At 41.5% G+C, this 23,660-nt stretch overlaps 1 pseudogene; it reads right to left on the bottom strand.

Annotated features, from left to right (window-relative positions):
* LOC119739108 overlaps positions 1 to 23,660 on the bottom strand; it is a 49,641-nt pseudogene that overhangs the window by 4,428 nt on the left and 21,553 nt on the right.

Below are 23,660 nucleotides of genomic sequence, written 5' to 3'. Positions count from 1 at the left end.
TTGGACTTGCGCCTCACTCCACCAAACCAGCAGCACATAATGAAAAGTTTGGGGCCCAATCACGCAAAAGATCAATGTGTGTGAGACAGCTCCACAGCTTGCCCAATTGACCTTGCGGTTTGCGCACCACATGCAACACGCTGGCCACGTGCACTCACACAACTGACCTCTGCAAGAAATCCAGTCATTGGGGGGAAACTTTGACGAAAAAAATGATCAGTGGTTTCTTAACCAATGAAATCGAGTCTTATTAGAATGGAAAGAGATTTGTGCGACCGTCCGTTCTGAAGATACAAGGAATTTAGTGTAAAGATGGGTTATCTTTGTGGTCATTTCCCCATGCTAAAGCTTTTCTGGTTGAGCTAATGCGTGCTACTTTTCATTATAAAATCCGTTTGTATTATGCACAACATGGTTCTGCGTTTCAGTTAAAACAATCGCTGGAACATGTGGCACAACACAGAGGACAAGTTCTCAGCGATGCGATGTCTTCTCACGACAACAAAAGGGCTTCACTTTGATGTGCAATGTACTCTTATGCCAAGTTGAATCCCAAAGACAACTTGTTTTAAAAGACGATGGGACAGAGTTGCAATCAGTAATACATGTAAATGCCCACCAGACAGACTTGTGCCTATTCACAGTAAATAGTGTTTAAATGTGTCGACGTACAGTACAGTGTTGCGCTGTATTGTTTTGCTGCTGCAAGTGAATTTAAAAATCACTACATTGGCAACAAGGATTCATGGTTCTGAATAGATTTTACCATTTCAAAACAAAATGAAGGTATTTCAGTGATCCTAATGATATGTATCAAGACTGATAAAGATAAAATTTACATGGAAGAATCCGATTTAAAAGAATTGTTGGGTCGGATTTTGGAAGAACTGTGTTAGATTTAGCAAAGAAATATTCGATTAAATATATTGCATTTGGTAAGAAGATGTATTGAAATTGTAAGGGTCAATCTGGAAAATGACAGTCAAATTGGAAACTGCAGGGAAAAATTAACTGTGCACAGAATCCAGACTCTGGCTCACAGTCCCCTCACCATCAGTGCCAAATCTGAAAGCAAGAGAGTTTACAGGCAAACATTGACAACGGGACAGTCACGTTTGGTGAGGGCAATCCGCGAAAAAAGAAAATATCTGGAGGCCATAACGTGCCCGCAAAACGCAGGGGTAAATTTGGTCCAAACGCAGGGATTTATTCAAACACCGCCAGGTCAACTCCAGGAATAGGAGATGGGATTTAAGCTCGCTGCAACCCATCAGTGCATGGGTTTGATTGCAGCTGACAGGTAAACGCACGCAGCCAACTGGCAGGGAAGATCAGCTTGTTAAGCCCCACCCACGGTAACCCTGATCTATCAGCCAACGCGGCTCCCTCCCAACTCTATCGGCTCACATCTCCTCCCAGCTAGGGCTTCCCGTCACTCTAATGTGAGAGTTGTCATTCATGCTTCCTCTCCACACCGGGCCTTCTGATATTCATGTAAGGGGCCACCGCAACAATATTATGCTAACGCATCAACCACGCTGTCTGTAGTTAACACAATCATGGCCAGCTCTGTATGTGAAGAGTGTAATGAACATTTCGCAATGCACAGAGATTAGATAGAGTCACGCAGGCATGTTTTTGCTGTTATCGATCTGTGTGGCTCTGCGCGGTGTTGTTTACTGATGACACTGTTTATCCAATTGATGTGTTATGACTAGGATCAGGGTCTGCAAGTACATGGCCATTAAATAAAAGCATACATGTAGCTGCGATTTGATGACTTTGTCATCGATCTGAAATTGATATTGGGCTGCTTATGGTTGACTGTGTGCAACGGATGCTCTTTCATTAGCACCTTTTCATGCATAATCCTACAATTAATCCATGCATGGTAATTAGCTGTTCCCAATTTCAATTGGAAACAGCTTTTGTTTTCGTTAAGATTTTTTTTCCTATTTTCTTTTTTTTCTTTATCCACATTTTTTCCATAGGTTTTGTACACATTTCATTCTACAAGCCATTTTGGGAACTTCAATTCATTCAATCACTTTTATAACTACAGTATCAATTATTAATGTATACCAAAAGTTTTTGTCATTGTGACATAATCAGTGGTCAATTTGAAGGTTCATTTTTTACAGTCTTATAACTATTACTATAGAACTAATGGAGCGATCGATCTCAAACTTGGTAGGTATACATAAAGACAGGGAAGTGTTATAGATGAAAATTGATATGTAGACTGTAGACTGTCACGAGAAATGTATTGTTTGAGGCCAAACAGCTGGACCGATCTCAAGATACAGGAGTAGGCCCATATATTTTAAGTCACTATTACGTAACATATGATGACGTCATGAATGATGATGTCATCATGACGTCATATCAATTTTCATATGATAGAAAGTTTGTTACGGGCATGCTGCGCAATTAATATACAATTTTCAAGTGAAAACCAGTGCATCATGGGAATTGTGTCCTCTACACATGTACATGTACATGTACATGTACATGCACATGGCTCTTGTGAGTAGGCTGCTCTGTTCGAACATAGAGCCTTTAGGATGATAATAATAATAATAATAATAACAGGTTCTTATATAGCGCTTTTAACTAAGATCAAAGGGGAGTATACAGCTCGATGCAGCCTATAAGGCCCCCAAAAAATAAGTCGGTCTCTGGTCAGTGAGCGCGTTGATTTTAATCATGTACGTCAATCTTTTTTTCCCCAAAAATGTTCCGCGGTAGCTCCAACAGCGCTACCTATTACCGCACCTCCTCAATTTTTTTACCAAAGAGCACCAAGGAATGGGAAATTGCACCAAGGCAAATGATCGAAAGCACCAAGGCAAATTATGGAGTACACCAATGTACACGAGGACACCAAAATAGCAAAATAGTACCCCACCTTGTCTGTACAATCCAAGCTAGAAGAAAAAAAAAAAAGCCGCGTCACCGTGTCAATTCCGGAACTTTGGTCTGACCAGAGACCGAATATTTTTTTTTTTTGGCCTTAGGCGCAAAAGCTTATTCAATCACAATAACCATCACTGCCCTCATAGGTACCCTAAATTTACTCCTGGGTGCAGAGAAGCAATGAGTGACAAAGTGCCTTGCCCAAGGGCACACACACCATGACCCTGCCAGGACTCGAACCCACAACCTGCAGCTTTACCCGCAGACCACGAATCCAGTGCCCTTAACCACGGGGCCACAGCACTCCAGGATATACATTGTAAATGAACAACATGTGCATTGAAAGTGCACTGTACTTTTTGGAAAGCTCATTATAGCAGCGTGTCCTTCCTCCACCATCAAGTCTGGATCAATTGCCACGAAGCATGCATTGATCACCGATGGCCAATGCGTAATGCTCAGACTACAGCCGCTGCCTGTCATCGCCAGCCATCACACAAACTATGACTTTTCGCAGATCTGCCATATGAATCATGCCCTCATGTGTACACTCAGACAAAGATAATGAGTGCCAATTGACGTCCTCCAGCTACGGCCCTCGATTTTATTTTGTTATCGTAAAAAAAAAAGAAGGAAAAACTGACAATTTCTTGTGAAAGGAAAATAGATATGAGCGGTTGATTGTTATCTCCATACGATGACATTCAATGGGGGTTAATGGCCTCATGTTCATGAGGGAGATCGTGAAAGGTCACACGTACAGGGTCACTCAAAATGTGAAATCAAAACCCCGCAAATACGGCATGTGCTCCTCGGTTATGTACATACATGTGGTGTCACACCTTTCATGCACATGTGCAAGCAGCACATATTCACATTCTAGAAAAGCTGCTTCTCTGTGTTGGTGCATTGGTGCCAATCCTACTTTTCCCGCCGTACATCTTTGGGGAAATTTTTTTGTAGACTTTGCCAAACACTTTCAGTTTGCACTTTACTTGGACTGGAATACATGTACTTCAATTGGGACTTGTTTCCGGGGAATATGAGCATCATCTGCAGACAAAATGTGTTCACTTGTGTTTATGTGATATACATGTGAACAATGAATTAAAGGGAATATACAACATTTGCAAACATCAAAAAACAAAACTACCAGATTAGTATGAAATACCTTACTGGACTGTTAGTGAATGACAGTCTAAAGCATCCTGTAAAATCATGGCACCTAATGTGCTGTCATTTCAAGAAAAGTGGTATTTTTGTACCAATTTCCAACGCTGGTCGGCCGACCAGCGTTGGAAAAAACTTGTTTTTTTTTTCAAATACTGCCACCAATTTACCATAATGTAGTTAGTCCACATTTTGTTTGCAATCGATTACACACCTACAGTATGAACGGGTACAAGCCAGCTAGACTGATTTCCTGACCTTATAATTCACTGACGTCTATAAATTGCTCTGTTTCATCTTAAGTGGGGTCAGGAAACCAGACTACAAGAAGAGGATTGTTTTCCTTGGTTTTTCCAGCATCTACGAACACAAACCTTCAAACAAGTCAGTGTAACAATATTTGCTATATAATACAAACCCCCCAAATCCATCCATTTCTGAAAATTACAGCGAAAGCAAATGTTGTATATTCCCTTTAACTACGAGACAATACATGCATGAAGTTGACTGGGAAGGTGAGACGAAATTGAAATGAGTGTGTTCGTTAGAATTTGTTTTTGAATGACCAGTGGGAGATTAGAAATCTGGGTTTCTCTTGGCAACTGGCACTGGGACCATGTGTCGAGTTTTAAGTTCTGACAGGAAGAAGTTTAGAATTTCAAATTTTGAACAAGAATTTGATTGAGGACTCTTTCACTTGAGGAGGCTTTTTGAAAACAAAAAAAAGTCGGGATCGGCACGTCCTGAAAAGTGTGTTAATTTTTTTAAAACCCCTCACAGAAAGTGACTCCTGAAACCACAGCTCCAAGGCAAATCAACAAAATACAACTGCTTAAACCATTGTACATAAAATAAAATGTGCCGTGCGTCTGCTTTCGGTCTTTATAACATTGGAAAGATAAGACCGTGCAGTTCCTGAATCAACAGACATCAGAACAATTGATTCAAGCCTTTTTATTTAGCCATATTGCATTGTATTGACAATTGTAATAGCTTTCTGTATGGACTACCAGTCCAGAATCACAGCTAAATTAATTCCCACGCATACAGAACTCTGCAGCTAGACTCATAACCAGAACGCGAAAGTACCAACCTATTGCCCCAGTCTTACATCAATTACGTGGGGATACATGTACCCCCGAAAACCAGATTCATTTTCAAACTTGTAATTCTCACCTATCCACTCTGTTCATAAGTACCCCCCTCACCGGCAAAGCAAGTACAGTTGGGGGTGACTGACCGACGCCATCTTGTCTGACAGCAATTCATTTGCCGCGAAGCGCGGCCACTGCATGTACATAGTACAAATCCGCTGGTGTACGTGCGTCACACACAAGGAACGGTGCGCGCCAACCAGCGAAATGTCCTGCCCATGCATGGGACGTCGTTGCTAGGTAAAAGGGCGCCCTCTTTCGTCGGTGCACGGAGCCCATAAATGCATCCATGGACTGGCCCCGGATTATCTCCAGGAATTAACAACTGAATAGCGTCCATCAAGGAATCTTCGCTCCAGCTCAAAACATCATCTAACTCCACGTACAGTTCATACCAAATCTTACAGCCAATGGACATTTCACTATGCAGCACCGGAAGAATGGAATAAATTACCTCATCATATCAAGATCAGCCCATCCTTGGAACATTTCAAATCACAGCTTAAGGCACACTTGTTTGCTTCCAGAAGCTCATAGACATTTTTGTGTGTGTATAATGCGCTATACAAGAACTGTATTATTTTATAATTACATTAACATTATAGGATTTACACACGTGTGCATCAACAAGCAAACATCTTTATGTCAATATACTCAATTGAATACTTGTGTGTGATATCCCATACTTAACAACTGTGGACTCGATGCACAAGTACATGTAACCCTTTAGGTTACAAAGGGAGAGTTAACGGTAGGCGGGATTCTATAAACACATTACTGCCGAACGCTTGACAGACGATACAAGTTTGAGAACACTCGGAATTAAGTACGCATGCAAACCAGCGAGTACAAAATGCAAAGTGTCCTACACACAGAGCTCTCATCCGGGGTGATAACGACCATCTCCTGTCCACGCACAGAATCCGTAGACTATTATCTTCAAGCAAATTCGAATCCTCGAGCCTGATTGGTCGATCCATGGCAATAACAGTGTGGGGCAGTTCCACAGTGTCAAGATGCATTTTGGACAATTCAACAGTGCGCATAATAAAAAGTTGTGGTCACAAAGTGGATTTAATTTATGATAAAACGCATCACTTGGTTACTACAAGCCTTAGGACTCAAAAAGGAATTTTTCATCCAATTGTTTTGCTGTACTAGAAATCAGATTGAAACATCATGGTGTTGGAAATACTCAGACAAATAGATTTTTGGTGTGCTTATTAATTAGTTTTTCAGTAAATAGCAACTGCTCAACTGCTGAACACTGATAGAAATAAACTGTGTTAAATAATAGAATACAGTTAACTTCAAAATGATGTGCCTGTTTCATTTGTGGCATATGGAGTTTGAAAAAGATTTTCATTGAGGTGTATAATTCTGTGGAATTGCCCTTTGGTATATACGACGGTCCATACTGCACTCTGCGTCTTACGCTATTGTAAGATGCGGGTGCCATTCCTGCTGTATGCACGTGTAAAAGGATAACTGCTGAAAAGTTTGTGTACAGTGTGCGTTCTCCATCTTTGCTGTGCGTCAAGTTTGCTTGTGGATATATTAGCTATCCCACTCGTGCTTGTGGAACACGGAAAAACACTGTGCCCACCAAATGGCACTTGGCCTTCTGCCTCCTAGCATGTGGGCACAGACGCACGTCATTACTCTTTGTTGCACTCGCTCTCGTGGGATAAATAATAATATGGTGGATGCAATAAGAAAGCAAAACAGAGGTGGTCCCTCACATTATGCACGTCTTTGCATTTAAGACATAATTATGTCTTAAATGCATTGAGTGTGTGAAAACCTTGAAATTTTGGCCACTGAAAATTCAATACAAATATTCATCAGTGCTGTTTGCACTCTTTCTAACACGCATTTTACTGATACCCACGTTTAAAACACTCAAAAAGCTTGGAGTGATTATCAATAAAATTTGATTCAAGATACATTTCGTATTCTGCTCATATTGATGGGAAAGGTACATGTAATGCATTTATATATATCCCTGTGCCACATGGCCATCTTCCTCATGGCATGGGGATACTGACACACTACAAAATGGAGATTCACTCATGCTTTACATACATGTTATACTTACATGCACTGGAAATATCACAGCGGTGTCATCTGTGCGTTGCATTCAGCATTTTACACATTTCCTCCAGGGGATTGGTCTTGATGTTTTCGTTGCCCGGGTTGACGTAGACCTCTGGCTCTCTCTTCATCACGTACGTACCCCTGTTGATCAGGTCCACTGAAATCCGGGCAATTTTGGGCGGGACAGGCGGCTGCTGGATGCCTGTGGTGCTGTTCACTAGTTTACCGATCTCCTGGAGTGGGTCGCTGTTTGGGTAAATCGAGGGCTCGTTGAAATGGACCAGGTCAGATTTGGCAGTGGTGAACTCGGCACCCTTCCGGTTATCAGCAACACAGTTTGCGGGTGACTCTGGGGAGGTCAGGCTCCTACTGGGAGATTTGGCCTCTCCGTTTCTGCTGTCAGTCGAGTGCGGCAGGGTGTTATTGTTGTGTGTTCTCTTGACGGGCACCCCTTGACATTTCGCAGACCTGCCCTCCTGGTCACTGGCTTGACACTTCTGAGCTTCAACCCAGGCTCTTGCTTTATCTTCAGGATGCCCGAGGTTGAGGCCTGAAGGGCAGGTGCGGTCTTGACTTTGGGGGGCAAATGCATTGAATTTCTGCTACTGTCAGTCTTGGGAGTGGGTCTCGTTTCATGAGGGGCAGATGAACTGTCACAGAACATTTTGTACATCTCAAGACTCCTCTTCAGTCGACTGATGTGGCCCTCGTGGTTCACACTGTCTGTATCACCTGTCGGATCACAGTGCATCACGCCATTATGTTCAGCGCTATGGCTTAATGCCAACCTATCCCTTTTCATAAGCATTTTATCTGGGGATTTGTTGTTGGGACTGAGATGGTTGTGGGCTGGACGGGGAACAATTGTGCTTTGATGAGTGTCCCGAGTATCCCCTAGACTGCTATGTGAATCACCTGATCCTGATGAAGTGTTTTCAGGTTGCTCTGTCTTTATCTCAACACTGCTGGGCGACACACTGGTGCTGCCATTATGGTTCTCCCCACTGCAACATGTTAGAAGGGAAGTGGGCTCAGTTTTCCCGTTGGCAGCTGTCCCTTTATTTTCAGCAATATGCTTCTCATTTTTGTTCCTCATCATTTGGTTTTTATCAACTGTGTTGGTGAGTGACTCTGGATGGCGAGGACGTCTTGAGAAAGGCTCTGGGTTAGTCTTGCTGTTAAGGCTACTGGCTTTGGCTTGCTTGGGTTCTGAATAAGACAGCCGTAAATCTGTGTCATGATTCTGTATCATTGTTTTTAACCTTGTCTGTCTATCTGCAAGGCCGTCCATTGGTAGGTGCCGATCATCATGTTCATGCTTTCTTGAAGATCCTCTTCTGTGTCCAGTCTCCATAGGAGTATCTTTTCTACTCCTCTCCTGTCCTTGACCGGACGAGGAGCTGCTAGACTTCTTCATGAACATGGACACCAAACCTTTCTTAGGCACACTCCGTTGGACTGGGATGCTCACTGTGGTTGCCTTCACTAGATCCTTCTTGCCTCCTGCTGATGGCAAGCGGGAATGAGGCTTGCCTTCAGAGGGTCTGGCCTGCTCCACTCGCTGAATATCTGCCCTGTAAGTTTTTAAAGAAAGAAGACTCTTCCCGCTGCATTTGGGCTGCGAGACAATTCCTTTTGCGACAGAATTTTTGATCACATCTGCCGGCAGGGAACGCCTCCTCTTGTGCATTTTCCTGTGGATTTGATGGTCAGACACAGACTCCTTGGCCTCTGCCACTCTTTTCAGGCGCTCACTTCTCATGTGTCGCGATGACCTTCTTGAATGCAATCTGGTCCTTGTGGATGAGCAAGTTGGGTAGGTGTTTGGCTTCAGTCCAGTGGAGTGTCCATGTCTCACTTCTTTTGTTGAAGTGCCCGGTTTTGGACTGTGATGAGGATCATGGGATTTCTCCTCCTTCCTGAAGGAATGGGACAGGATCTTATCGATTGCTTCAGCAACAGTCACATTTTCAGATTCTTTTGCTGCCAGGTGTTTTTCCATCTTGGAGGCCATGGCCTCTGAGGGGCTCGTGGCCAGGGAAAGCGCATTGTACACCATGGCAAGACCAGCATAGCTAGGGAACATACCACTGCCGTTCACAAATTGCTGTTGAGGGGTTTCAACCAATGGCATCCAGGGGGCAGTGTGTAAATAAGTGTGATTTTGCTGATTGCCAAGCAACCTGGGATGAAAGTTTGTGTCCCTCGCTGTCTCCACCATGGAGGACAGTTTGTCGAGTGGGTTAGTTGTATTGCTATCTGTTGCTGGGCTTTTTCGGCAAGTAAATTTCATCGGGAAAAGCTCATCGAAATTGTCGGGGTTGACGTACCTAATCGCTGTGCTGGGAGCTGGTGGTGGGGATGCATGGGGACTGGGTGATTTCGGTGTGGGATTTTGTGGCTCACTTGCTACAGGCAGTTCATTAGGAGCTTCTCTTTTCACCTCCTCCATTGTGCTGTCTGTCGATGGTGCCGTTGAATAGTTTTTACGAGCTTTACCTTCTGGGCTCACATCATATCTTGAGTCTGTTCTGCTATTCCTAAGTGCTGTTTTTTGGCTCTCTGAATCAGTATTCTGTGAGGACACATTCAGCAACTGCTGCTTTGAGGCTCCATCTTTCAAAACAATCTTAATTTTGTCTCTTGGTTGCTGGTGGTCATCCTCTCCTTCCTTATCGGGCCAAAGTTTCCTGACAGCCGAGTTGGATTTCGTTGTCGAGCTCACTCCGTTTGTAGATGTGTCCGGCTCTGCTATTCTATCAATGCCAGACACATCATTACCAAGTGCTGGGGCCAGAAAGTGCCCCGTTTCCTTCATGTGGTCTGTGAGTTTGTGAACATTGGCAAAAAGGTGAGAACAGCCAAGACACTTGAGAGATCGACTCTTGGATGTCTTTTGGTTGGCATCTGAATCAACTGATCTGGAACGTCCCGTATTTGCTGGGACTCGATGACTGCGTGCGGCCAACATCTGGTTGAGAGCTGCTTTTGTCGTGTTCTGGCAGACTTCCTCTCGAGAGCTGATGGAACTCTCGGAGTTCCTCTTTTCCCGTTGAGACAAGTTGTCCATCTCTTTTGGAAAGACTGTCGCTGGCAGGGATTCAATAATAGGGTTGGCTGCCTCTTGGCAGTCCTCCTCACCAAGGATGTTTCCATCCTCTTCCTCTGCTTCCTCCATCCCCTTGTCATCGGGTTTAGTATTAGTTCTTGTCAACAGAATCCCTGCATGTCCGGGAACGTGACTGTAATGCTTAGTCCTGACCATATGCATAGTCAGATCTTTGAGAGTTCTGAATGACGCTTGGCAAATCATGCATTTCAGGACTTGGTTAACTGGGATCTCTTCAGGACAGTCTCCTGCAGGTGGCTTGGACTGTGAGCTGTGCGACTTTTCGTGTTTGTCATGCCCGCTTGTAGTAAGATGCACAGTGTAGTCTAAGAAGTCAGGGAATGAGACCGAACATGCTGAACAAGTATAAGCACAGAGTTCCTTCCTTGATGAGGCAGCCGGCAGTCGCTGCTTTCTGCGCAGGGCACATGTGCTAAAGAATTCTGTCCTTGGTGGAACAAGGGCGAGGTATCCCCTTTGCAGCATCAGTTCCGAGTTTAATTGCTTTGTGCTATTGTGTCCAGTGGCTATGAGATGCAAGGACAACATCCCGACATTGGAAACGCTTGGTAGCAATCGGTGCACAGAACAAAGTTACAACGGCCATTGATTCCACGACAAAGGCTGACCTGCGACGGCAGCACACTGTAGTCTGTCTGCAGGCGGGACACACTGGCGAGTACATCACGCGGGACAGTCTCACAGAACACAGTCTTGACACCCTTGCTGGGACTAAGCCCACCAGATGAATCCGAGGATCTCTTGGACTTGCCGGGTGAGCGGTCACGATGCGGGGCCTGGTCTTTCCGCTTCTTAACTTTAGAGACCCTCAGGTCAAGTGCCTCCTCCTGTTCCGGGACGGACTGGCTGGAGCGCATCCCAAGTTGGCTGAATCTCAGCACCGTTTCCAAATCTGAGTCCTCATCTGCGGAGTCGCTGTCCGTCCCAGACAACGCAGTGCACATTTTGCTCAACATTGTCATGGGACCATTCATGGAGGAAAAGGGCAGGCTCTTGGTGGCAGATAGAGGCCGGGGTGGAGATGACTGGCATCTCGTTGGACTCTTCAGAGAAGCAGTATCTGGGGACAGGCAGCTGGAGGTAGATGGATTCTGTGTCTCTTCCCCCTCTGTCTGCTCTTTCTTAATCTCCTTGGCTCCAACTTCTCCATTTTCCCTCTCCACCTCTTTATCCTTCTCCTCTATATCATCTGATTCATCATCAGCTAGCTCTCCAGGGCTGACATCATCAGTCTCAATATCACCCTCATGGGCTGTGTAATGAGAAAAATAAAACAGACAGTGAGTAAAAAGTACAGAAATTATCAAATTTCCAAGCAACCAAGAGGTGATCAAACACCAGGTGATCAATTACCACAAACTGAGATGCTGTCCTTGTTGATACTAAGCTAGTCTGTAATATATGTTTATTAAGCAATAACATCAAGTATGGGCAACTTCAGTGCCATTTCTGTTGTGGCAATACTCAGTTACATGCATGTTCCTGTCTTATTAGGCTTTTCCTACTCAGTGTAAAACTTGGCACATGCTCAGTGCACTGGGTTTTGTGCACAGGCGTTGGGGGGGGGGGGGGGGGAGAGGGGGGGGGGGGGAGGAGGGGGGGGGGGCAGGACACAATCTGATGCTATGGGATTGTTCAAGATGGAAACTTCAGATCTAGAAGCAGGTTAAACAAGCACCCACTGGCTGTGTTAATGCTGTTTCGGAAAACCTATCATGTTCTTGTAGTCTGGTTCCCTGATCCCACTTGAGATGAAACGGAGCAATTAATACACTTTGGGAATTGTAAGGTCAGAGAATCAGTCTAGCAGGCTTGTACCCTTTCACAGGTGTAATCAATTGCAAAGAAAAGTCAGAATAACTAAATATGAAAAATTAAGAACAGTTTTTGAAAAAAGCCAGTTTTCTCAAACGCTGGTCGGCCGACCAGCGTTGGAAAAATACAGTTTTTCTTGAAAATGTCAGCACACCAGGAGCCACGATTTTTAAGGATGCTTTAGACTGTCAGTCCCTAACAATTCAGTAAGGTATACTGTGATAATTTGATCATTTCATTTTTTGATGTTTGCAAATTTGTATTTTCCCTTTAATAATTTTCCCTTTAATAATTCTGCCTTTTATTAGAGCAAAGTCTAAATATTTTAGGGGGCCAGAAACTGTTTTGGGTTGAAAATATGTATTTGGTAGGTGAAATACATGAACCTGACCTACATGAACATTGTGCCCACCGGGTTATGAAATGACATGTAATCGCAAGCAGATATCACCGCTTCATTAAAGGTGCGTTCTTCCAGAGATTGCCAAAAGTTAGTGTTTCTTATTGTGTGCCAGTCATATTTCACATAAGGGTTTACTTTTGTGGCGAAAATGTTGAAAATTTTGGCGAAATTTAAGCAAACTGTCAACATAAGATTGATACTGCAGATATCATGCAAGTGACAATGCAATGTTTGGTGTCGGGTCCCACACTAACTACACACTCATTTGAGGCACTTTTTGAAAGAATTAAGCATGTGTGAGTTACAAGAAGCACTCCAACAGCTAAATTTTTTGAGGATCCAACGTTTTTACCCCAAAAATTCCTTCACATGGTATCACTCGAAAACAGCACATGTTCAAGGTATTGCTGTATTTAACATTCATATTCTACTTTTTTAACAAACTTTGTAAAATATCCCTTCTTGGTAAACATGTTGGTTTTTCTTTTCTTTGGAGCCCAAAAGCGCACGTTCTTTTGAGAGTGCTCCTTTAACTCATCACAGACCTTGACGTGACCATCTACAACACCAAGTTGGGCATATGCTCATAAGGATGTGACAAGACTTCAGACATCACAAAAAAGTCCTCTTGCTACATTAGGAGACATGTTGCAAAATTGTTGCCGATTCATAATTGACATTCTCAAGTCTCGCCATACAACCCCCCCCCCCCCCTCCCATCTCGAGTCTAATGAACAGACAGTGCCAATGTTGACATTTATGGCGGAGAATATGACAAAGGGTTATTAATTAATTTGCTGCATGGCAGGACACCTGTAGAACTACACACTCTAATGTCTGCTAGGAGAAAGGTTGATGAAGACATTAAAAGCTATACATGCACAGTTGGGACTTGGCCACCGTCACACCAGAGTTGTTTCATTAAAAGTCTAATTCTCAGGTGTCTTCAGTTTTATCGAAAGAGAATGGTTAACGGCACGGGTACATGTACATGTGACAGGCCACAAGTGTACTGTGGTCATAAAAAGCCACATACTGCACACATGCACATATGTAACTAAAAATCCTCATCAAAAACTATTGTATTATTTTCTGTGTCTGTGAGCCATACATTTATGATCATAAATTTATGGCTCACAGACTCCGACAATAATAAAATAGTGCCAAGTGTTTTCCAGCAGTAACAAATAGCAGGATGGGGAATAGCTGTGGTTGCGAGAAAAGTCTCTCAGATTGGCAATGACAGCGATTTGCACGACACTTCAATCTCCAAGTATTCACATGAACGTATTTCTTAACAATTGTTAATCCAATGAGTAGTGTTCTTTGTTGTTCCCCAAATTTTAAAGTGGGTTATATATATTTTGTTTTTAAAAACCATGCCAATAAAGATTTCAGTAGGGCAGCAAAACTGAAAATGTTGCCAAAGTTGCCCATCCTCCCAAAACCTTTGCTTACAACACTGTACACAAGAAGGCATGACAATAAGCTAGTCCATTACGTAGAGTGAAGGTTTGTCAACCCTTAAGGTGGCCGCGAACACGTTGCTACAAATTATACAGACAAGACACTGACAAGTGATCACTAATTACATGATGTGCATGCAGTAGATAACACTTAACTCTACGACCAGCTTACAACAAGCAATAAATTGCAACAGCATTTGCCTGCTTGGTGATATATTTGTGTATCCATTCACAATCGTGTTACATGTATACTGAGACTAATAAAGAAATGATGGTGATTAGATTTAATGCTGAATATCTGCATGGATACCCCTGCATAATGCAGGTCTCTGGTGCTCAATAATTTCAGAAAGAATCTTGATGTGTGACATTGTAAAATCCACATACATGTACAGACAAGCGCATTCGCAACGTCGATCGTGGACGTCTTATATTGTCCCTCTTTTGTTTGTACTCAACCCCAATCGCGGACGTATGCTGGGAATCGTGGACGATATTGTTCTCTTTTGTTCTCTGGAATTTTTCAATTCGATGATGACCACAGTGCATCAAGTATACACTCGGATCGTACAATCCCGAGGGGCCAGCTTTGCTGCATCATGTACTATTTTGAATTTGACATCGGTCACCTAGGGGTAGGCCTATTCCAAAACTGGGCTTGGTGTCCACTTCGGCTTCGCCTGCTATTTGGCTCTCTAACTTGGAAGATTCCAGCTCAACATCAGTCAATGTTTTCTTACAGAAATATCAAACAAATATATGAAGCAAGTGATTGTTTTTAAAATTGGATCGGAACATTAAAAGCTTTTAATGATAAAGCCAAACCGGAAACGAAGCCGTGCTTTGAGAAAGGGCCATCGTGTTTATTTTTATCTGTGTTGGCTACCTGACCTACAATTCATAGACGTCAGGGCATCGGGGAATTGTCAGGTCATGGAACCAGACTATCTTCTCCTTGGATTAATCAGGGATCTTATGAACCAGAATAAGCAAAATGTCTTTTCATATGTAAAAATTGTTTATGTTCATGTATACATGAGAGTGCTCTTGGTCCACTAGTCTTTGAAGTTTGGTTGTAAACACAAGGTCACATTCTGTCGGCATTCATACTTACATGACATGTAATTTGATGACAAAATTCTTAATTATTCATGTAAAAGTCATATAGTAACTGAATGTGTCAATACATAGGCCTTACATGTACAAGTGTACATGTATATCATGTTTAATAAAATATGTACTAAACATGTGTTCTTTGAATCAAGCATCTGTTGAAATCAAAGGCTGGCCATACTTTATTGGTTGGCCGGCCTCTCTTTGATCCATTTCGGCAGCGGCACATAAGGCCCGGCAAATATGACTGATTTATGACTCAACAGGCTGGCCATAGACAGGAGAGCTGGCTAGCGACTGACTGATGCCTTTTTTTCCCTCTTGCCCGCTCTGAAGTGTTTACAGATGCTAGGCGTGTTGATTGGCAATCTGTACTGTGTCAATTCTTGAGCCAGGGCAGGAAAGGCCTGACTGTACCAGCTTTTCCCTGGAAAAACATGCCGCACAGAAACGCTTTGTCAATCATCGGATTCAATTTGTTTTTTCGGAGCGGAGCTCCAAGCTAACTCTTGGTGCCTTTATTTCTCTCTTTCTCCCCTAATGTACATGTAGCTATCCTTCACTGTTGTCAGGCACTGAAAGACAAGAGGCATCAATGTAGAGAGTACATGTACATCTACCTCTACAGAGACATACAGTAACTAAATACTCAAGCTCCTTATTCAAACTGCACTTAAATTTATAACACTCCTACACACTCAAACAAAGATCTTAATTAACTCCTCAACATGCTTTGATTGCGTACAATTCAATCAATCTTATCTTTACATGTAAGTTTATGGTGATGCAAACCTATGTCAAGAAACTTACGATGAGTTCAATTCATTGTAAGTTCCATGGCAATGACGTGCGACTGATAGTGCTTTCTGATGTCAAATGACGCCAAGTGATGACCAAATCATATGTAGTTAAAGGCATACCTTGCATTTATCCCAAAAGCAATCTAAAGGTTGTGCATTTTTTTTTTCACTGTTATATCTCAAAAAGCGTAATACCCACCAAGCTGAAACTTCAACAGGTTAGGTTTTGAACATTCGTCTTTTGATTATGAGTGTTGCTATGATTGGCAACGAAGAAAATACGTGAAATGCAAATTATCCTGTATGCCTTTAATTAAATATGGTGTGTTTTGATGATCAAATGATGCCTAAATATTCTGGTAGGGTGGGTCCTCATAAAAGAAGAAGTTGCTTTTTGGAGCCACTTTTACCAAGATAAAATCTTTCTTAAAAACATACAAGAGAAATTATATTTACAAAAAAAAATGTACATGTGCACCACATCACGTGTTAACGAAGTTTCACATTCAGTATATGTACATGTACCGGTAGATGTAGTTATGTTTTCAGTTATGTTAATTAAATAGATTTCATAGAAAATCGGATATATATAAAAAAAAAGTGGCGAGTCAAACAATCGGGTGGAAGTAAACCGAACTAAATCACACAAACACAAGCGATTACTGTAACAATGTACGCATGCATTTATAGCTAGCACAATGGGGAGTTGCATGTACATGTACATGTACCGTTAGCTGCACTGATCCAGATCATATGATCTATTCAATGGAGGTTACTGACTGAATATGTGACCTGAGGAAAAGTACACCAGACTGCAGGACACTTGATTGATTGATGGGTAATTGTAAAGGCAAAGAGCTCTACGCTAACATTTTTTTTTTCGGTTTAAAAAAGCAGTCTATTCCAGCTGGATAATGGCAACAGAAAAGAGGGATATTCCAAGAATATTTTACAGAAAATAATTTAAGGGTAATATACAAGATTAGCTTTTGCTGTAATTTTCAGAGATGGTTGGATTTTAGGGTTAGTAATTTACAGCAAATAACTACTGATCTGTTTCAAGTTTTGTGTTCACCGATGCTGGACAAAAAAAAACAAGAAAAAAAAAGCTGTTCTTGAGTCTTTTTCACTGACCCTACTTCAGATGAAACGGAGCAATTTATAGACGTTGGGGAATTGTCAGGTCAGCAGAGAACCAAACTAGCTGGCTTGCAACAGTTCACGGATGTGTAACCGATTGCAAACAAAATTTTGGAATAACTAAATTTGGTAAATTGGGGAGTGTTTTTATGTTCTGATGTTTGCAAATGTTGTATAATACCTTTGACGAGCAACGGAATGAGAAGAGGATTTTCAAACTATAAAGATGCCATTGGTATGATGAACACATTTGAATGAACAATTCAAGAAAACCTTCTTGTTTCGTTTGAAATCTAGAGCCTATAGAAGTTCAATTAGTGACTATTTTATACATTTGTATGTGATCAAAAAACTTTCCACTGCAGCCCATTCAGATGGCATTATGGCTCTATGGGATAATCAACATCAGATGGAGGGACAAAAAAAAAAAAAAGGAAAAAAAAACAACTGAATACATCAACTCCATCCAATCTCTCAACGGCTCCCTGATCGAGTGTCAACATTTGATTGATGTTTTGTGACGGAGGAGATCCATATCGTTCCGTCGCCGTGGCAACCATTGAACCCATTGTCCATCACTGAAAAGACCATCACGCTACATTATGCAAACTTGCTCTTAAGAGGATGGGGCTTGGTACCTGATGTGTTCCATGGCTGAATATATGGGTTGGCTATTTGCTGACCTTCCACGTCAAAACCGAAAAATAAAGAATCCAGGAAACGATGAAGGTGATGGAACTATTACCCGCCATGTCAAGAATAGAATGTATTCCTGAACTGCCTGTAATAAATCTCTCTCAAGAACACTGCTGAACCGAAAAGGTCTACGGTACCTTTCCTGAAAACCATCGTCCATGTAGCATGTTCAGAGTGCATGCACCAATATTCACACTCCGTCACAGTCATATATCGTGATGGTACCAATCGTTTTCTGTGGTGTAAACATTCTCATAATTTCCTAAATTAGGAAAAAAATCTACTGTCTCAATGATGTTTACAAAGTGATATTACTTTTTCACTTTCTTTGCAATGGCTTAAACCACGGGTAAATGCAGAACTTGACTGTTTGTATTGAGCGCTGGCCTGCATACACATACATGTAATATTGATTGAGTAACCATTCCCTTAATATGGTTTTGATTATAAAATCATATGGCTGTTTTATTCTAGCATCAATTGGTATTCAATTCAATTCAATTCAAGAAGACATTTATTCCACACTCCTTTAGAGAATACATCCATAAATAAAAGAAAGACTGGTAAATAGCAAAATAACAAAATCAATAAATCTGTCTCAAAAATAATATAAGTAAAATGCGCTTTGAAGAAATGATAAACTTATTTCAATATATGTACAAGAGAAAGTTGGTACAAATTATTAAGCCAACAATGGAACTTTCATAAAACAATTATACTCTAACTTTTAAGAACATGCCGGTATGTCCTTATGCGTGTATGTCCGTCCTTGGGTTCATCCCATTTCTTAGTGATAAAGTTTTGGGCATGGAATTTTAAAAGCCTTTTGGGTTAAGAAGTCAATTGGTGAATCCTATTGCGTCTTTTCAAAAGGAACTTTCATTTCTAAAAAGTGGTTTTCGACAATCATACCAAAGAATGTAGCCAAAATCAAAAATTACATTATCAATTCAATGAAAATGTTGATCACCTAATATCAGGCATGCAACTGGGAAGTCACAAAAAAGAGGAAATTCACATCTTTCCAAGACTTTGTACAGTGTTTTTCTATTTTCAATGGCACACATGGGAATGAAAAAAAAGAGGAAATCAGCTGATCCGAGGAAAAGTTGCATGCCTGTAATATGCAATTTTTTGGGGGGTGGGGAAGGGAACTCAATATCATCAACAACTGTCGCAAAGAAGTCAGTTCGGTAGTGCTTACACGTCTATACAATAACTGATCCAATCAAATACACACTAGCCCTCACCACACGGCCCATCCTATGCTCTGCATCCTAGTGACCAAAATAGTGCCTAAATTTAATTATTTATGGCAGAGAGAGGGACGTTTTGTCATCCTGGTGAAACTGTGCTCCTCTGTCTGTCGGTTCTCTCTCTCTTTTTCTGGCCAAGTCCTGGAGAAGAAACAAGTCTGAAGGTGGCTGACACTCCTTAACAACTGTGACGAGTTGCTCTATTTAATGAAGCAGTGAGAGAAAGCAGTGCGGCTGAAGTGCTGGCACGGACCAGCCGTCAACCTGATGGCCCCCAAATCCATTACTCTCTCGCCGAATCCCTGATAATAAAATTACGCCGTCAATAAGAAAATAATTGTGGAGCCCCCAAGACAAACAGTGAGGAAGTTATGTGGCCCGGGGCCCCCAGAATTTTTTTTCCCTCTTTGGAGCACACACTGCATAGGCCTACAGGAACAAACAGAATTCGTACTTGTGACCATTCTTGAGTGCTGTGTAGCCACGATCGGCATATTTTGTTTATAAATAGATTGATTGACGGAGAGATGCCAATAGCATTGACTGTGGGTCCTTTTGAGACAACTGCCTGTTCTCTTGTACGATCTTGTTTTTCCCCCCTATTTTGAAGAGACATCCCCCACAAGATGCCTTGAATGCGATGAGTCCAATCAATCGGCCAATGACACGACATGTGCAGTGCTTGCTTTGCATAATTGAACCGCACAGCACATGAACGTTAAACTGTTCAATAGCATAAACTGTTAATGCGGCATCAAGAATGTTAACATTTGTACGATACTTTTGGTTGGGAACTGCGATGGTTCTTTGGCGGTGTTTTATAAGCTCAGCACGAGTTATGTTTTAAGTTGTTATGAACATCTTCTGCCGAGCATACATGGTTCCATTCCTGTCATGATCTGCCAGAATTCTATCCACCACAGACATAACTTGGAATTTCTTTTACGGGTGTGCATTTACAGGTAGTACAGGAACTCCAGGGTACCCGATTGAGTGAAACATGGGTACCAGAGCACCCGTTAAAGGAACCCAACCCCAAATTTAAATCTCGGAAGTTGCTGTTCACATTGTTCATAAAAGTCCGCACAATAATACTACCACATCAGTGCGTCGAGTTCTTTAGCTTTACAGTGTAAATTGCATTTTCGCAAGCGTCATAAACGTGAATCTGTTTGTTTTTCCATGTGGCTTGGTTTTCATGTTCAAAATCTGCCATAAATGACATTCAAAACCTTTCTTTGTCATTGTCTGAGAAGTTAGTAAGTAATATGTACAGTTACTGTTATTACGGGTACTCGATTCCATAATCTGGAACCAGTTCCTGACATCAGTGGTTGGGTACTCGGGTACCCGGTTCCGATGCACAGCCCCTAATGTCTTTAGTATTTTTTGGTCATTCAAAGTGTGTTGCATTTAGGCAGGATTTCAACTGTATTGGGAGGTTCACAATGGAACAGGCAAGACGAAATGGAATTTAGAAATGTTATTCCTTGTTAATTGCTGTTTCCACAAAAGAAAACTTTGCTAAAACTAGGACGATACATGTATATTGAAAGAGGCGTTGAATCTCCCGCATCTTGGGAGAGGTGTCTTCAGTGCTGTCCTCTGCTTTGCAGACGATCAACACGAAATCAACTCACAGTGAACAAGCCGTGAAAACGCACACACACATCTTAGGCGCTGTATAGCAGTGATGCTGCTTTTATCATTTGGTCTTCAATGCTTTAAATTTTGTCACTGGACTGCCTCTGCCAAGAGTTTTTGTGAGTAACCAGGTCCCACTAGTCCTTAAAATACATACTCACTCTGCCAAATGAGTCATATATCACAAATAATAATTGTAGATGAAAGACGTCATTCTCACTATACTATTACTGGTTGAAAAAATGTTCCTCCCGGCACTTTCTAGTTCTTTCAAGCAGTTGTTTTCATACGTTCAGTGAGAATTGAATGATGTTTCCGCATCATATTCTGGCCTTTGCTGCCACTATACTGACAATAGTGCACATGTGGTTGACTTGACAAAGCACTTTGTCCATATATTCATGGTGCCACAGTTGAGAGACAAAGAACATGTAAAGAAAATTTTCATAATACACACTTATCTTGATAGAAGGATGCTGCGATATAGCATCACATATATTAATATTGCAACCTGATGCTGCATTTTTCTTCATATATCATCTCAATGAAGGTCAGTCATTGCAAAAATGACGATTAGACATGAATCTGTGACTGAGAAATATTTCCAATTTTGTTAGGAAATACTTTTCTTTACTCTCCATAGACTTTGTACACAGCCGCTGAAGTACCGGTAGCGTCAGGTCGCAACATTCTTTCCCGTGTTCAACTTTTGCGAATTTGCAGCGCGAAAAACTCCCCCCCGACGTCACAAATTCACATTCGCGTTCACTTTCGCGCCGAGTATGAACCGGTCTTAATGCATGTGTCAAAAAGAAAAGAGTTACAAAAAAGTGCCAATAGAAAAAATTTAAGTTCTCAATGTGTATTGTATTGTATTGTATTGTATTGCATTGTGTTACTCGAATCAGTCATGAAAAAGTAGCACGGTGATACCCCAACCTGTAGTTCATATATAGAATTTTTTTTTTTCACACTATAATTACATACATGTGTGCAATGTAGCATTGGTTAACTGTTATTTAACTATGAAAAAAACCCATGTCTGATTGTTTTGCCTCTCACTTTACCTAACACTTCACAAACTATTGACAAATTGACAAATATTATGATAACGCTGATTGTGCCGAGTGCCCAACAGTTTTCATTAAATCCTTGCACACGGACTCGCGCCAGTAATAAGGCGCACCACGCTGCATTGCCACGCCATTGTTGCCGTTCACCCAAGTGTGCTCCAGTGTTCTCAGAAACCATGGCAACCAATAACAACCCTAATGTTAGCTAGGCAACCTTCCAACACAATGCCAAAAGCAATCATCTCGGGAAGCATGCAGAACAAAACGGGGGAAAATGGCCAGGAAATTCTTATTATTCCCTAATAAGTGTGAAACTGAAAGCGTTAAGAACACTGAGCAGAATCTCCAAACTAAACACTGATGATAACGACATTCAGATGTCTAAGATGTACATGTACTTGGGGATAAAATTTGAGATAAAAATATGATTATTCTCTATACTACATGTAACAACCTAACAGCTTTAAACATTTCATTGAGCAGAGGTACATTAGGGGGAGTCAGGTGTGCACAGTGGTTCTTTCCTCGCCTTTCACATCTATGGCCCAGGTTCGATTCCTGCCCAGGTCCACATGTGGATTGGGTTTTCAGTCCCTACCTAATCCGTGGATTTCCCCAGAATATTCTTCTTGGGTTTTTCCTCCCACCTGTAAAACTGTAATTTCTTCTCACTGTATTCTCTGTCTCTTCTAATTTTTCGAATGTTTCTTCAGGCTTGCAAGCTACTGTGCCTCGGGCACTTTTGAGAAACCCTTGGTTTCATTACCAGAGATAATAATAACAATAACAATGTAATTTTAAAAGACAAATGCACCTATGTTGGCTGACAATATTTTAATCCCACTATTCAAATCAAAGGCTTTTAACTAACTGAACAATTTCATATAGATTGTGAGAAATAAAATGAAAAAAAAAATACAACCCCAAATCCCTCAGTCAATGTACACTTTATCTTGAAGGCACAATTTGCTGAACTGGTCTGACACAAGGGAGTTGAGCACGTTAGCTTAACAAACTTGACTTATCAAAAATGTAAATTTCACATAAAGTACATTTTTTTGTACCGGTACATGTAAATGTAATAAAAATGCTAATTTACCTAATGGACTTTTTATAATGATTTCCGGAAAATGTTCCTGCCCAGCACATACTTCATGGTGTATTTGTTCAACATCTGGTGTTCCAATTTCAATTCTTGGAATCCATCAAAAACATGGTCTTTAAAATAGTCTTTAAAAATCCTAACCCTACATGTAACTCTTAGAGTCTTAGACCCCTCCCCCCTCCAAAATTAAACTATCAAGTGTCAAGGATGTACCGGGTATAGAGATATAGATATGAGGGCATGCATACAAATATATTGTCTGTTACATTTTCCTTGACTATTACACCTACTGGGCAATTCCACGGTTACTCACGTTACATTTTCGTAACGTGAGTAACCGATTTTGTGCGTTTTGATTATCATACATAACACATTTTTCGGGATGTCGTCTTTGGTGCTTAGGTAGGTCTAGGTCTTCTCTATCTACCATGGGGATAACAGTTATTAAACCTTTCCAGTAAGGTAATTACAGCCCAAGGAAACTCAAAAGTACATTAAAAATGTAACGTGAGTAACCGTGGAATTGCCCTACTGATAAATGGCCTATCTTCACAACGACCCCTTAACTAAGTGTAAACAAGGACATGCAGGAATGGAGGTCCATATTGTAGTTTACAACATGTACTTACAAGGGCTGCATAAATTGTGTGATTACCAGTTAATGGTCATTCAATGAGTACCA

Source organism: Patiria miniata, unplaced genomic scaffold (assembly GCF_015706575.1).
Source record: "Patiria miniata isolate m_02_andy unplaced genomic scaffold, ASM1570657v1 HiC_scaffold_30, whole genome shotgun sequence".
NCBI lineage: Eukaryota > Metazoa > Echinodermata > Asteroidea > Valvatida > Asterinidae > Patiria > Patiria miniata.
The sequence above is the reverse complement of the archived record's forward strand: the minus strand, read 5'-3'. Positions and strand labels throughout refer to the sequence as shown.